Source organism: Glycine soja, chromosome 16 (assembly GCF_004193775.1).
Source record: "Glycine soja cultivar W05 chromosome 16, ASM419377v2, whole genome shotgun sequence".
Lineage (NCBI taxonomy): Eukaryota > Viridiplantae > Streptophyta > Magnoliopsida > Fabales > Fabaceae > Glycine > Glycine soja.
Window position 1 is genome coordinate 26,172,481 of NC_041017.1, and position 16,533 is coordinate 26,189,013.

General features: G+C 36.5%; 1 pseudogene; it reads left to right on the forward strand.

Moving 5' to 3' along the window:
- The first annotated feature begins 6,647 nt into the window (after positions 1-6,647).
- LOC114389899 overlaps positions 6,648-16,533 on the forward strand; it is a 43,380-nt pseudogene continuing 33,494 nt past the window's right edge.

Consider the following 16,533-nt stretch of genomic DNA (forward strand, 5'->3'; position numbering starts at 1 on the left):
CACATACCAGACCAAGGAAATAGTGTTGCTCAAGTACTATCACATAGCAAAGTCTTTCATTGATAATTTCAAAAGTTTTGAAATGTACTACATCCTAAGGGAAAGCAATACCCGAGTGGAGTTACCCTCCAAGCTGGCTAGCACCAAGAAGGTAGGGCACCTTAAGACCATTATACAAGAGACGCTCCAAACTCTTACCATAGATGTTGATGAAGTTATGGCCGGAGAAAAGGAGGAGCCAAACTAAATGACCCCCGTAAAAAACTTCCTATTATGGGGGATCCTGCCACCAAATGAGGATGAAGTCTGACGGCTCAAACAAAAGGATAGCTACTACGCCATCCTTGATAGCGAGCTATTCAAAAAAGGGTTGACAACACCCTTATTGAAATGCCTAAACATTCAACAAGAAGACTACGTCATGAGAAAACTTCATGAAGGAATCTACGGTCCATACCGGTGGATGCTCCCTAGCCACTAAAGCGGTATGAGCTGGCTACTACTGGCCAACACTCAGGGCAGATGCCCTCGACTTTACCAAGAGATGCAGATGATGTCAAGAATTTGCATACGTGCCATGCAACCCTATTGACAATCTTCACAGTCTGAGCTCCCCTTGGCTCTTCGCAATGTGGGAACGAACATCCTGGGACCACTGCCAAAGGCCCTAGGAGCAGTCAAATACTTACTAGTCGCCATCGACTACTTCACCAAGTGGATAGAAGCAGGACCACTTTGAGAAATTACGACCAGCGAGGTGGAAAAATTCACCTGGAAATACCTTATATGCAGGTACGGTTTCCCATACGCCATTGTCATCGACAACGACACTTAATTCAAAGCTCTGACTTACGAAAACTTCCTGACAAGGCTAGGCATCAAGCACCTAGTCACCTCTATTGAACATCCTCAGATTAACAGACAAGAAGAGGCAGCTAAGAAAGTCATCCTCAGGGCCTTACGAACTAGACTCGACAAGTCTAAGGGCCTATGAAAAGAAGAACTCTACAGCATACTCTAGGTGTACCACTATACACCCCAGACAACCACAAACGAAACTCCTTACCAACTCACATATGGAAGAGACGCCATGATCCCTGTAGAAGTTGAGGAACCGTCGACAAGGAAACTACTATTCTAGCAATAGCAAAATGAAGAAAATATGAGAGTGAAACTTGAAACCACCAAATAAGTCCGAGAAATGGCGAAGATTAGAGAAGAAGCTGTCAAACTTTGAGCGGCTAGAAGATACAATACAAAGGTTCAACCACGAGCCTTTCAACCTGGCGATCTCGTATGACGAGTTCGAGGTGAAGCCAGAAAAGATCCTCGAGCGGGAAAGCTTGGCCCCAACTGGGAAGGTCCTTTCAGGGTTACATCCAACCTTGACAACGGAGCATACTGACTACAAGAGCTGGATGGAAAAGCAATCCCACGAATGTGAAATGCCACCCACCTGAAGTTTTACTTTAGCTGACCTACACTCGAAACCCAATGTTGTACTCTTTTTCCTACTCAAGTTTGTTGTCCCAAAAATAGAAAAAATTAGGGTTTTGGCTTGAAGGCTTTTTAACGAGACACATCTAGGGTAATGAAGGGAATTTGTACTCAATTACATACATTGAATAAAATTCTACATCTCTTCCTTTTCACATTTCTATTATCAGGACAAGAGTATCCATAGTCGTACCTCTGAGGCTCTTAAAACCCAAGGTCTGCCCTTGATAAGCCCTTCTTCTAACATACGACTCCAGTACATGCCACCCATAACGAGTGACATGTATGCAAGAATGTACTACTAAGTCTCCAGTGTGTGCCACCCACGGCAAGTGACACATATGCAAGAGTATATCACCTTGGTTGCTCTAGTACATGCCACTCACGACAGTGACATGTGTGCACGAGCACCCCACTAAGCCTTCAGTGTGTGCCACCCATGGTGAGCGACATATATGCAAGAGTATACCACTATCACGACTCCAGTGTGTGTCACCCATGGCGAGTGACATACATGCAAGAACATATCACCATGGTGACTCCAGTACATGCCCCTCCATGATAAGTGACATGTGTGCACGAGCACCCTACTAAGCCTCCAGTGTGTGCCACCCAAGGCATCCCTTTGGTCCGCTCACATGCAGCAACTATGATGACCATCGTCAAGGGTTCAAGTTCCGCCAAGCGAACTGCCACCCCATTATGTGGCAAGACCTTTAATCACGTCGAAGCCCATACTTACTCCTCACAAATATCAGAGGAGTACTTTTGCAGTTCAAGATGACCCACCACCTAATTACATGACAAGACCTTTAGCTTACACTTACTCCTCATAACCATCAGAGGAGGAACTTAGCAGGTCAAACGGCCTATCCCTACACTGGTTAGGCAAGACCTTCAACCAGGGGCAAGTCAAACAAAACTCCTTAAAAACATCAGGGGAGAAGCTCCACAAAACAAAAGGAAGCCCCATTAGAAGGTGACAAGACCTTTACTCAGGTTAAAATCAAACCTAAAATGACTTCAAGTCATTTTACTCTTTACAAGTCCACCACGACCCTATCTCTACATCAAGAAGGTCTTGCTTCCTATGTTGTCTACATTACGACGACCTATTCATACGACTACAAGTACAAAGTGTTGCAAAGACAAAGGCAACATACATACATACAAGACATGCATACGCAGTTCAAAATTTGTCATCAAAGGAAAGCTTGTGCATTGAAGAGAAACAAATATAATTGTCATAGTTACAAGGCTTATGCGGCCAAATTTCAACAAAAAAGAAAAAAGATAAAGACAAAGGCAGCCTAGACATAGACATCATTGCCTTGCTCCATAGCACCTTACCCTTCATCAACAGCCTCTTCTTCCGCAACAATCTCCTCCTCATTAAGCAAGACACCATCCTTCACATCCTTGAAGGGATCAAAGAGACCTAAGTCAAGGTCCTTCGCAAAGAAACCGGCTTGCTTGACGGCCTTCTAAAACCTTTTCTTATGTTGTTCCATGACTTCTTTTATAGAATCAACTCTTCCTCAAGCTCCCTGTTAGCTTCCCTCTCCTTGGCAGCCCCCAACATGGACTCCACCAGCCTGGACTCCAACTCCTTCAGCTGGGCCTTTAGATAAAAAATCACCTTGGCAAGCCCGTCCTTCTCAGTCGCCATGCTCTCCACTTTTCCACCAAGGTCTATCTTCTCAGCTTGCAAGTCCTTGTAGCATCTAAACAATTCGTCACCATTTAACCGGGTACGCAACAACTTGGCCAATACACCACCAACTTTAACAGACAGTTGGCGGTTAGACCTTAGGGCCTCAGCAAAAGCAACGGTGACATTTGCCACCTTAGGTCGCTCCACTCTTCAAAGAGTACGAGTAGTAGCCCTCCACCTCCAAGGATGCCACCTTCTACACAATCTCTTGGTGTCGCAGTCTGTTCTCCTCCAAAATCACCAAATTTCTTTGGAGAAAAACTTTGGTAGAGTCATTAGCATTTTGCACCCTAACCGACCTAATTAGGTTCTTGTCGAAGGCTGACACAAAGCCAACTAGAATCTTCTGCTTTGGCTTATAAGTTGCACCCCATAGTGAGTCAGCATCACTAGAGGTGTACAACTGATCACGCAAGACATGAGGGCGAGAATACGAAGAAGACGATGCCACTGCAGCCAAAATAGCATAAGGAGAAGCCACTAGGGATGCAGAGGAAGGAGGCAACACTGCGAGAGCACCAGTGGCCACCATGCTAGTGCTTAACAAAGGTGCCACGGCGGTGGACAACCGTGCCACAGCAAAATCAGCCTGAGTGGCTTGCACAACAGCAACAGAAGCAACCTTTTAAACAACAACCGTGGGGGGAGGTGAAGAAGCAGGAGTAGCAAGATTTGCAGCAGAAGCCTCGATGACCGATGGAGCCGGAGGCACATCTTGCACAATCGAAAGATGACCCCCAGTGGGCATCAACCCTACAACTTTCCTTATGGCACGAAGACTCACGGGGCCTTCGAATTCTTGTGGCTAGATGACCCAACATTATCTCTCTTCTTTTTTGTCAAAATAGAGGAAGGAGCACTAAGGGGGACCTCAACATCAACAAGACCATCCTCGCCAGTAGGTTGGCCCCCTTCTCTAGTAGACGATGGCACGATCCCACCTGCAGGTCTGACTTGCTTCACGAGTGGCCTCCAAGCGAAGTCACCCATAATACCTACAAGACAAACAAGACAACAACACAAACATGTGTTAGTCATTGGCCAACACCGACCTCAGAAATAAATGAGGGCAAGGTTGGACACTTAACAACCAAGGTAGCAAGAGGATCACTCGCTGAAGGAAGAGACAAAATGGCCCACGCATCCAACGAGGCCGGCAATTGCTCCAAAATTGCCTTGTCAACCTTTTCCACAAGGGTCAATAGATCCTCGCCGTATGACTTGAACCTAGTATGATTAGACTGCTAGTAGAACTGAAAGCAGGGCTCCTCATTCCTGTTAAGCATCCATGGCATGCCATCAACTAGGACCTTGAAAAAATGGTTCTTGAAATAGGGAAAAATGTTTGAATCAAACTCAAATAACTTCTTGGACACGCTATTCAACGTGACCCATCCAATCTTGCCAGACAATTTCATGTGGAAGAAAAAAAAGAAGACTGACACACTAGGCTAGATGTTGAAGAAAGGACACAAAACTTCAAAAGCCTTCACCATTGCCCAACTATTTGGGTGAAGCTTGGAAGGGGCCACATTCAAGTGCTCCAGCAGAGCACACTGAAAAGAGGTCAAGGGTAGAATGACACCCATGACCTCAAACAGACATTTGTACATAAAGAAGAAGGGTAGACGACCAGGCACTGCCCTAAAAAATGGGAAGTCATCACTCCTGCAAGCCTAAACAGCCAGCTTACAAGAGTCCTTAGGGTTTTCCAGCTTCACTTGGCACTGAAGCGCAGTGACACTCGACCCCGAGGTTAGACAGGACTTGTACTTCAACACGTCGTCCTTCACCCACTCACAGCTAGCAGCGACTGAGGTGGATGATGGCGACCCAACACTCAGGCTACATTGCACGCGGGGAGACAGCCTCACATCTCCATTACCACTACCTCTCCTCACACTCCCAGAAGAAAATGGGGGAAGGATCACAATAACCGAGACAGACTCCCCAATAGCAGCGAAATGTCATGCCCCTCCACGAGGGCGAGAAGCACCCCTACCTGTTTGACCCGAAGCCCTCACCCTCTTAGAAGAGGAGGACTCATTATTGGAGGCTCTTAGTAGAGTATCATCAGACGAGGAACCTCCTATCGAGATGACCTCCTGATCCATGATGGGTTGCTCAATCGAGCCCCCAGAGTCACTGCCACTCAGACCGATGGAAAAATCAAACATAAAAGAAGACATTGGGTAGTGTTAAACAATTATGCAAACGATGTTAAGTGTTGTTAAAAGGTTGGGTACTGATGTAGTATTGTACCCAATTTAATATAATTTTCTTCTCTGTTGATAAAAAAAATATGGATGCAACATATTAGAAAAACAAAGAGTTGTTGACTAAAATAAATTTATTCAATTTTTTTAGCAAAGCTGTATTGAAATTCTTTTGAAGAATAGGTTAATTGACTGGTATGAATTGCTCACAAACGACTAACGAAAGAGAAACAAACATGATGAAGATAAAAATAGTTCTATTTATCGAAATAATAATTGAAACTTGTTGTATAACATTAAGGTTTAGATATCTTTTTCTTTCTACAAAACATTAGTTAATTTTGATTTTTTATTTTATTAAAAAATTTATATTTCATATCTAAAATTGAAACATGTTTGAGTTATTGTAATTAATTTAACTTTGGTAAATAAAATTAATGGAAATATTAGTTATGATAAATGACAGTACTTTGTGATGTCATTAGTAAATGAAATAGAACTAATATGGCGATTCAAAACATGTATTTCGATCAAATTAGAGATCAAATGAAAAAAATATATTATAATTACTACTTTGACTTTTCTTTATTTCCATTTTTAATCTTATTGCTTTTCATCTTCTTATTTCTTTTATGTTGGATTTCATTTTTTTATAGACCACACATATTAATTATTTACTTGGAGGCAATCTTATTCGAGCTTAGTAGGATCATTATGGGTATCAAAGTTATACTTTTAAGTATTTAATATAGTTGCATATCTAACTACAACTCAAACTCGAGACATTTGTTAAGTTAGAACAACTTTCTGCCAATTGATGTATGTGCCTGCTAATTTTCATTTTTTGGTTTTGCTCCCTCATTCTTTACTTGATCCATGTAATTGATTTTCAAACATTAAATTGACATGTTAACTTAATTAACTATTTTTTGTGTTTGATATTCCTTGAAAATTACAATCAAACTTATGAATTCATAGAAAAGGAAGTTCACTTATCAAAATGATAGTTGAAATTTGTGAGTGTAACAACTTCTAATAATTTTTTTAATTAGTAGATATCTTGTACATTCTTAAAAGAATAAATAATATATAAAAGGTATAAATATATTTTTAGCCTCTTGAATGTGAGTCTTTTTTTCAGTCCTCTAAATTTGAAGTTGTTTTTTGTAGTCTTTGTAATCCAAAAAATTTTCTTTTTAGTAGGATGACAATGCACGACAATGTGGAGACTTCAGCCCATCCTTCCAACCCGACAGGCTACAAACGGGCCGAGGTAGGTTGGTCGGTCGACCTGTTTATTTTTTTATAAAGAAAATAGATGTATGTATATATATATATATATATATATATATATATTATACTCTTTGTCTCTATTGTTATAATAATTAGTTGTTAAGTGGGTTAGCAACTTAAAGTTAACAACTAATTATGTTATAATTTCTATGACAAAATAACTAAAATAATTTATTAATTATATGCACTTTTGTTCTGCAATAGATTTTTAGATAAACAATATTAACTTTTTTTCTATGAACAATGTAGCCATTGAATTTACAAACATGGGAGTCTTAGTTTTTTTATTACATCCAAACAGTCATGTAAAGTTGTTACTCATATAATATTCTATTAATATTAATATTAATATAACTTTCCTTTTCTACACTTTTGAGTTAATATTAATGTTAAGCTTGAAAGTATACCTTATAGTTATTTTGTTAATACACCATTTGATATATTATATTCGTATAGTCACTTCTCATTCTCTTTTGTATTTTGCATCTTACTACCTACTTTACTTGTCAAGATATGATGTCACTTGTTAAAATATGTATTCAATTTTCTTTCCTTTTAAAATTTAAGCTTTAAAAATTGATTTTTTAAATGTAATCTAGCAATTTTAATATAATTTAAATTTAGTTTAAGCTTTTTAAATACAGCGTTCCAACTCATCGGCCTGCTGACCTACCTATAGGCAGGGTGGGCCAAAACGCGGTGGTTGGGGGGAGGGGGGGCTTGCCTTCCCACTTTTTAGTCCTTCTGCAAAGTATGAGACAAACAAAAAATAAGAGGATCACAATGTTTGCATTTTTTACCGTAAAAAAATTTTAAATTTCTATTTTATACTTTAAAGTATGATTTTTTAACATTTGAAATGGCCATAATCAAGTCAATAAAAAAATTAACCGGATTAATAGGTTTTAAAGTTTCTTTTTACTTGAATATGACAGTTTTTAACCGCCAAAAGAGTACTTTCAAATAGAAAATAGAAAATCAAATTTTGGTAGTCAAAGTTGTTACAAATTGTGAATCTCTTATTTCATATTTGTCTCACACTATTCAGAAAGACTAAAAAGGGTATTTTGTGAATTTCAAGGAATAAAAAAAAGCACTCTTAAATTTGGAAGACTAAAAAAATGACTTAAATTTGAAAGACTAAAAACATATTTAAACTCATATGTAATTGCAGTGTAAAGATTTTTTACATTGTCTAATTACAAAATATCATTTATAGTAAGTTTATAAAATTTTATAATATTTACTTTAAAAGTCAAACCAAAATTAATTTACACCGATTGTGAATGCCTATTAAATTCTTAAAATACTAAATATATATTGTCATAATACTTATTAGTTAAGTATTAGAAGACCATTAGGGTTTTTTTGGAATATACAACTAAAATTGTAATGTGGAATTCTAATTCTTACAAAATTGGAATAGGTTTAAAATTGTATTTTTTATATTTAAGTTTTACGAATCTAGAGATATAATTTAAATTGAATTAAAATTTATTTTGACAATTGTAATTAGGTATTAAGTATGGATAGGATAACATGAAAAAGCTTTGGCCTGACGAGGATGGAGAGTGATCATCTGTGCATAAGAGATGTGGCGCGAACAAGGAACAACTTATGAAAGGCTTCCCGTAGAAGGGATACATGAATGAATTGAATACACACCTAAATGAGAGGAATCCAAAGGATGTGTGTAACATCCCAATTTTCCATGTGTGTGTAGTAGATAGTGTTAATGCTTTGTCATGCGATTGAGTAGTATTTTTAGACTATTGAAATGGTAACAAAATGAGATGTTACCATAAGATACCCAGGCATAGTTAAACTCTTAATTTTTTAAGGTATAGTCTAGAAAGAATAAGAATAATTCAGAGTTTAATGATTAATGTAAGTAAAGTTATAAATTAAGTGGGGATAGTTAAGGTTGATTAATGGTGATCTAGATTCCATATAGTTATAAAAGTGGTAATTAAGTCATAAGAGTTTAGAGTGGAAGATATTTTCGTAAATGACTATATAACTAGTTTAAAAATAGAATTTTAGTTTAATTAGTTGGTGACTAATTAAAGTGTCTAATTATACAATGCATAATAATTAAGATAAGTTAGAGTTGTGTGTGTGTGTGTGTGTATGATTGATTTAGTAAAGCTTGACAGAGAAATAGAAATTATTTAAGCTAGATTTCCATATGTGCAACTGTGCATTGAGTCGTAGTGTAATTCGTCTCTATGTGAGTGGACTCTATGCAAGGTTCAGTCTAGGTACACACATCCCAAGGGATGTTAGCATACTAATCTAGGAAGTTAGCACATTAATCTAGAAGATTATGATACGATTTATCAGTTTTAGCAAAAACAATTTTTACCATTTTTGGCAAAACTCTACTTTATCCTTTTATAATTAGTTTTGGAAAAGTGCAAGAAGCCATATAAGGCATTGTTGAGCTCGTGGAGAGCACCTCAAGGGCTGTCCAAGATGCCAATTACTCATATTAATGGTCATTCAAAGTGCTTAAGTTAAGAAGATAAGGATTAGGCCTTGCAATCTCATTGGTCCAAGCATTTCACCTACAATACGCGTTGTTTTTAAAAGCCAAAGTCTTGCCCAGTTCTCCCATTTTTTTGAAGGTTTAAGAGAAAGAGGAGACCATATTTTTTTTCTTCTTTCAAGTTTTACCAAGTGTTCTTGAGCCCTTCTTCCATCAAGCTTAGGTAAGTGACCTCCATTTTCAACTCTAAGCTTGATTTTCACTTCATTTTCTTGTTCTATTCTCATTTGTAGTTTCAAAACCTTATTTTGCACTCTTGAAGGTTGGAAACTTGAATCTAAACTCCCTCATTATTCCTTCTAAATTTTGTGGATCCTACAAAAGATAAGGGGGGAGGGGTCTCTCCAACTCTTGAACCATGTGCTTGTTGTTGAACTTTAACATGTTATAGCTTTGAAATTTTTGAGCTTGTTGTCATGTTTTGAATCTGTGTGTTGAGTTGTTTTCTGAGTTTTTCTATGCCAAAATGAGTTCTTTGAATGTTAAAACAAAGAGTTAGCCTAAAATTTAATCCAAATAAGAGTTTCCTAGCAAAAGTTACAAATAAAACAAGTTTAAGGACCTTAAGTAAAATGAAAAATCTGTCACAAATTTGGACTGAGAGTTACAGAAGTATGGAATTTTTTTATTAAATTTTTTACCTCAAAAATGAATTTCTTAGGTTTGAAAATGTAGGATAGCATATAAGATTTGCAAAAATCCGACCCCGAAGCACCGAGAGCGCTAAAAATAAGTTAGGAGCAAAACTATGAAAAATTGAGCTATAATTGCAAACATTATGTTGCCCGTTTGCTGGTGTGGAAAGTGGTTTCTATCGCTTAAAGGATCACGATTGGTTCCTTGAGAGTATTACATAGGCCTAAGCCTCAACTCTCTTTCTTATTTGCTTGTTTGTGCACATTCATTGATGTACATGTTGGATCAAGTGGCCTCGGAATAATTAAGAAGGGGGGGGGGTTGAATTAATTATTAGTGAACCTTTACTAATTAAAAATCTATCCTTCTTAATGTTACTAAATTCAATTAGGCTTTTACTATAATGTTAAGAAAGTAAAGAACAAAAATAGAAACTTAACCAAAAGTAAAAGCGATAATTAAAGTGCACAGCGGAAATTAAAGAGTGTAGGGAAGAAGAAGACAAACACAAGAATTTTATACTGGTTCGGCAACAACCCGTGCCTGCATCCAGTCCCCAAGCGACCTGCGGTCCTTGAGATTTCTTTTCATCCTTGTAAAAGCCTTTACAAGCGAAGATACACAAGGGATGTACCCTCCCTTGTTCTCTTTGAACAACCAAGTGGATGTACCCTCCAATTGAACTGATCCACAAGAGATGCACCCTCTCTTGTTCTCAGTTACAACAACCCAAGTAAATGTACCCTTTACTTGTACCACAAAGGATGTACCCTCCAATGTGTTAAGACAAAGTTCTCAGGCAGTTAGTCCTTTGAAACTTTGTGAAGGGGAAACAAAAGATATCTCAGGCGGTTAGTCCTTTGAAATCTTTTGTTTAAAGGAAAGGGAAGAATCAAAAGAATTCTCAAACTGTGTCTTTTTGAATTCTTTGAAAAGGGAAAAGGGAGACACAAAAGAATTCAAGTGGTTAGTCTTTCGTTCTTTTGGAAAAGGGAGAAGAGAATGAAAAGATATAGCACACTTTTGTTTTCTGTGAAAGAACAAGGTTTAGAAACCAGAAAAATCAGAAAGCTTTTGGCAAAGGAAGAAGAAGAAGAAGAAGTTCAAAAAGATGTTCAAAGAGATTCAAAGGTTGTAAAAGAATATGTGAAAAGTTATTTTCAAGTACATAAAATGCAAGTCAAGGTCTTGCTTTTATAGACTCTTCATGTCTGGTCAAGAAAACCATTGGAAGAGTTATAACCTTGAGAAAATCTTGAGAAAACCATTGGAAGAGTTACATCTCTTGATTTTTATTCAAAACTTGTCACTGGTAATCAATTACCAAAACCATGTAATCGATTACACAAAGCATTTTATGAAAAGATGTGACTCTTCACAATTGAATTTGAATTTCAACATTCAGATACGCTGGTAATTGATTACCAGTATATTGTAATCGATTACACCATTTAAAAAAAAATTGGAACGTTGCAAATTCAGTTAAAAGCTTTTGAAATCAAACTTTGCCACTGGTAATCGATTACAGGAAACTGGTAATCGATTACCAGAGAGTAAAAACTCTGGTAACTTAGAAAATTTTGAGAAAATTCTTTTGAAAAACAAAACTGTGCTATGTTTGTTTTTTGAAAAATATTTTCAACACTTCCCTTGTGAAGTCTTCTTGATTTTTTCTCTTGAATCTTGAATTCATCTTCTCTTGAATCTTGAAATCAAACTTCTCTTGATTCTTGAATCTTCTTGATTTCTTCTCATGAAACTTGAAATTAAACTTGATCTTGAACTTGTTGACTCAATCTTGAATTCATTCTCTTGGGCTTTTTGTCATCATCTTTGTCATCATCAAAACTACTTGAATCAACTTGATTAATTATCATGAAACTTGTTTCTACAGTACATGGTACAAGAATTGCGGACACGATTTGGTGACAAGATTCAAGAGGACTAGACAGAGAGTAAAAGAACCAGTGGTTCAATTTCCTTTTGTAAAAAGGTGAGGTTGCATTGAGGAAGTGGATGACAGAGATACACTGGGGTGTAGTGGACGGAGAGGTTCGAAGAACCTAGAGGAATTAGCGAGTGGTGACTACCCGACATTTGGTGCATTTATTTAGCGTGTGTAACTCACATGCCTCATTTTTCTATTCCTAATGAACTCAGAGACTAAGCTTTTTGAGTTGGGAGATGAGGGGTCGGTGTACAATGTATCCGTATGTAGCGATCACTCCCAACTATCATCCACATGACTTTGTAAGACCACCAAGACCTGAGAGGATTGGTGGTAGTGATTGGGCCATATAGTGAAATAAGTGTGATAGTTACGCACTTAGGATGCGAGAGTGTTGTTTGTTTAGATAATTGCATGCAATGGTTACATAGATTGTATGTTTTAGTTTTTGTTATGCTACTGCCTATTGTTTGTGGCATTTGAGGAGTGGAGGACTCACCCCTAGAAGCAACAACTTTCAAGTACTGACAATGCCGAGTACACCGAAGCGTCTTACAACATCAGTTCTACCAAAACCGATGTTGTATAGTACTCACAATATCGGTACTCATCATTTGTGCTTTTTTTAGGGGATATTGTATAGTGGATTTCAACATCGGTTTTATAACTGATGCTAAAAATGACCAACTTTTAATGATGGTCGTTTTCTCATTGGTTCAAAACCAATGTTGAATGTCTAAAATAACCAATGTTAAAAGTGTTTTTTCTAGTAATGTGAGAAAATAACAAATACCTCACTTAATTTTGCTCCTACAATGTGGAAAAAATAAAAAGAAGCTACCATAGCCAAACTGAACAGGCCACGTGGCCTACATCCAAATAGAATTGGCTTATGGTAAGTCTTGTATGGAAAATTAATCTTGAAAAACAAAAAGATTATTTTCAAACTAATCTATTATAAATATGTCTAGAGTATGGGTAATGGTATATTTGTTATTGAACCACACATTGTTTGATAAGTGGCCTCAGAAATCTTAAGAAGGAGAGGTTGAATTAAGATTATGCTAACTATTCTTGTAACATCCCATTTTTTGTAAGCTAATTTGAAAGGAGTTGTTATTTGTAAATAAATAGAGTTTTATGATAAGGTTTTTGTAATTAAATAAATAAAGAGAAATAAGTGTATTAAAATAATAGTTTGAGAGAAAATAAAAAGGTATTTTATTTATACATTTGATAACAAATAAAATAGAGTTTGTTTTTATAAAATAATAAATAAATAAATAGATTAAACCTAGCTATAAATAGCGTTAGGTCAGTTTTCACACTCACGAATGCCTCTTCTTTCCTTCATTTTCGTTTTTCCCCTTCTCCTCTCAAAATCCTCTCTTTTTCCCGTAGACCACCAAACCTGTCTTAGAAAAATGACGATCTTGGACTCATTCACCATCAGATCGTCGTGAAATTTAAACACCATGTTTGCAACTCAATTCCGAGAATTCTCACCGTTTTAAATGTTGAAATAATTTGGAGATGAGAGAAATACCCTTCGCACTCTAGCTTTCTCTTTTCCTGCAGAAACCAAAAACGGTCTCAGTAAAACTACAATACCAGTTTAATCAATCGTTGGATTTTCATGAAATTTTGATACCTGGGTAGAAATTCATTTCCGCACACTTTCACCGTTGGGATTTGCGAGATAATATTCATGGAGATAGAAAAAGGAGTCGCACGAAGATAGTAACAATGGAGGCTTCAATCCCTTCTCCCTCTTTCTAATGTTGGGAACTCTATCGGAGCAGTCGGAGGAAAAACTGGAGGAATCTCAGGGAACTGCTAGAGATGCCGCTATCACTGTCAGAAGACACGTGATTCCACTTAGAGGTAAGTGATGGGTTATTCACAATTGGGGATTAGTGAGAGCATGTGTAAGGATCCTTAGAGTATCAATTAGAATTAGTTTTGGGGTGTTTCCGTCATTTTTTATTCTATTCTTATAATTATAATTGTGAATTATATATGTTTGACAAACCAATTGTTGTGAAATTGATATGCTATTGTGTCGAATGTGAACCCTATAAATCGAGCATTTTTTTAATTAGCATGAATTGATGAAATAAAGTAAGGAGAAATTTAGAGTGAGATATTGATTTTGTATTTTCTCTTTTTCATGTTTTTTAGGTTTTTTTATATAGTTTAAAATTAATATCATAATTGAAATTGACCAAAGTGTTCATATAATTATTTAGAATTTGTGCATTGAAAGCTTACTTTGAAATTCGTGATCCAATATGATGTATGCTAGTTTATATATATAATTAGTTATATATTATTTATATTAATATTTTATGTAAATAATATTGTAGAGTTGTTATAGTATGATTCCAAAAATTATTAAGTGTTGGAGTTTGAGAACATTACGGTTATATTTGATGAACATGTGTATGTTATACCTTATGAATATCATTAGGAATGTTATGAGATGTTAAATTGTGGGTATGATATTTGGTTGTGAATAAGTGGATGTGTTAAACACTTGATGTTACAATAATGGTATTGTGAGCCGTGAATTATACAATAACCCGACCAGTGCTTATGCGCAGTGTTAAAGAGAAAGTGTAGGTTCCTAGTTAGGAACCAGTGTTAAATTGTAGCACAATGTGTTAAACGTGTTTAAAACTTGAGTGTGAGGTCGTGGTATTGTGTAATTCATGAGCAGTGTTTATAAATGGAATATGTGATGAATTATGGAATAACGTGTTGCTTTGAGATTATAATATTGTTATTGAGATTAAGTAAAAGTGTAAAGTTGAACATGTGTTAATTTGTGAGATACGTGTAAACATGTGATGATTGATTGTGACACTATGAGATGTAAAATTATGAATGAGTTTTGGTTGTGGATAAGTGTGTAGTTAACACTTGATGTGACATTACCTGTGTTATAAGCTATGAATTGTACCATAACCCGACCAATGTTATCTTGAGAAAAACATTGATGTGCAGTGTTAAAGAGAAAGTGTAGGTTCCGAATTAGGAACCAGTGTTAAAGAGAAAATGTAGGGTTCCTATTTAGGAACCAGTGATAAATCGTAGCACAATTGTGTTGAACGTGTTTAAAACACGAGTGTGAGGTCATGGGTATTGTATAAATCATGAGCAGTGTCTGCATGCAAAATTATTTTAGAGGTTGAACCTGAATCAGGAGGGAGAGGTCCTAACGAACTCTTTGGAGTGTAGGCCTTGGGGGTCACTGGGTTTGAGTGCTCCTTTAGCCCATGCTGATCCCATATGGTTGGAGCATTCTCGCAAAACATCGTGACCCTGACTGGTCTCCCTATGATTTTACTTAGTGAGAGTGACCTGACATACCCATTGTATCGTGTGTCTTGTTATGTACTCCTAAGCGCCCCAGGGTGATTTTTCACTGACATGGTACCACATTGCATATAGGATTGAGTCTTAGCATAACTGTTGCATACGCTTGCTAATTGTTTATTATGAAATTGATGTGTTATTATGTCTTGATCGGAGTGTGTGATTCTTGTATAATGTGATTGATGATTGAAAAGTGAATTTTGAATGAGAAAGTGGTGGAATTATGTGAGTTATATTTAAGTAAGTTTTATTTTGTTTATATGATATGTATATCTAGTTGTTTTGCTTCTCTATTAGTTAGGAATGTGATAACTCACTCCCTGTGTGTTGTTTGTGTTTGGATCCTGTGATGATCTTGAACTTTGTGTTCAGGGGAGCAGATGGCTAGGTGAAGTGCTTTAAGGAACCTTATGTGAAGGACGTCGGGACACAATACTTTGATAGGATCTGACAGTGGGGCATAAGTTTTTATATTAATTGCATGATGTTAGTCTATTTTATTTTTTCTCACTGATTTAACAAAATATTTTTGTAAATTTTGACGACCTTATTTTGAGTCGAATATGTTTTAATAAGTTTTAATTGATAATAGTGAAGTGAATGTGAACCTTTTACCCGTGTGAATTTGGTTACCGATATTTTTATATATTTTATTTATTTATATATATGTCGAGATCAAGGGTGTCACAATTCCCCCAATTAAAACCTACTCAGATTTTTATGCAAGTTCTAAGTTCCCTTTATAATAAATTACTTAGATGATGAATCAAATGAGCAAATTGAAATGAGACTAATAAATAACAGTAAATATAAGAGATAGAGGGAAGAAAGAATGCAAAACCAGATTTATACTGGTTCGACCACACCCTTGTGCCTACGTCTAGTCCCCAAGCAACCCGCTTGAGAGTTTCACTATCTTTGTAAATTCTTTACAAGTACTGAACCACTCAAGGACTTTCCTTCCTTTGTGTTCAAATTTCCTTTACAACAAGAGACTCACAGTCTCTTAAGCCTTTGAACAGAAAGAAGATGAAGAGTAGATGATCTCTCTAGAAAGAGATAGATATTACAACTGAGGCTCTCAATTCCTTATGAAAATCACAAGTGTTTGGCCAAGGAATATTGAATGGTAAAAGATTTTTGTTTGAGAGGATTATGCCTTTTGTGAACAGGTAAAACTCTAAAGAAAATTTGTGTACAAGTCACTTATTTGTAGGCCTTTGATGACCATTTAACAATCAAATGAAAAAATGTGGCTGTTGGTATATTTTCTCAAAACTTGTCACTGGTAATCGATTACAAT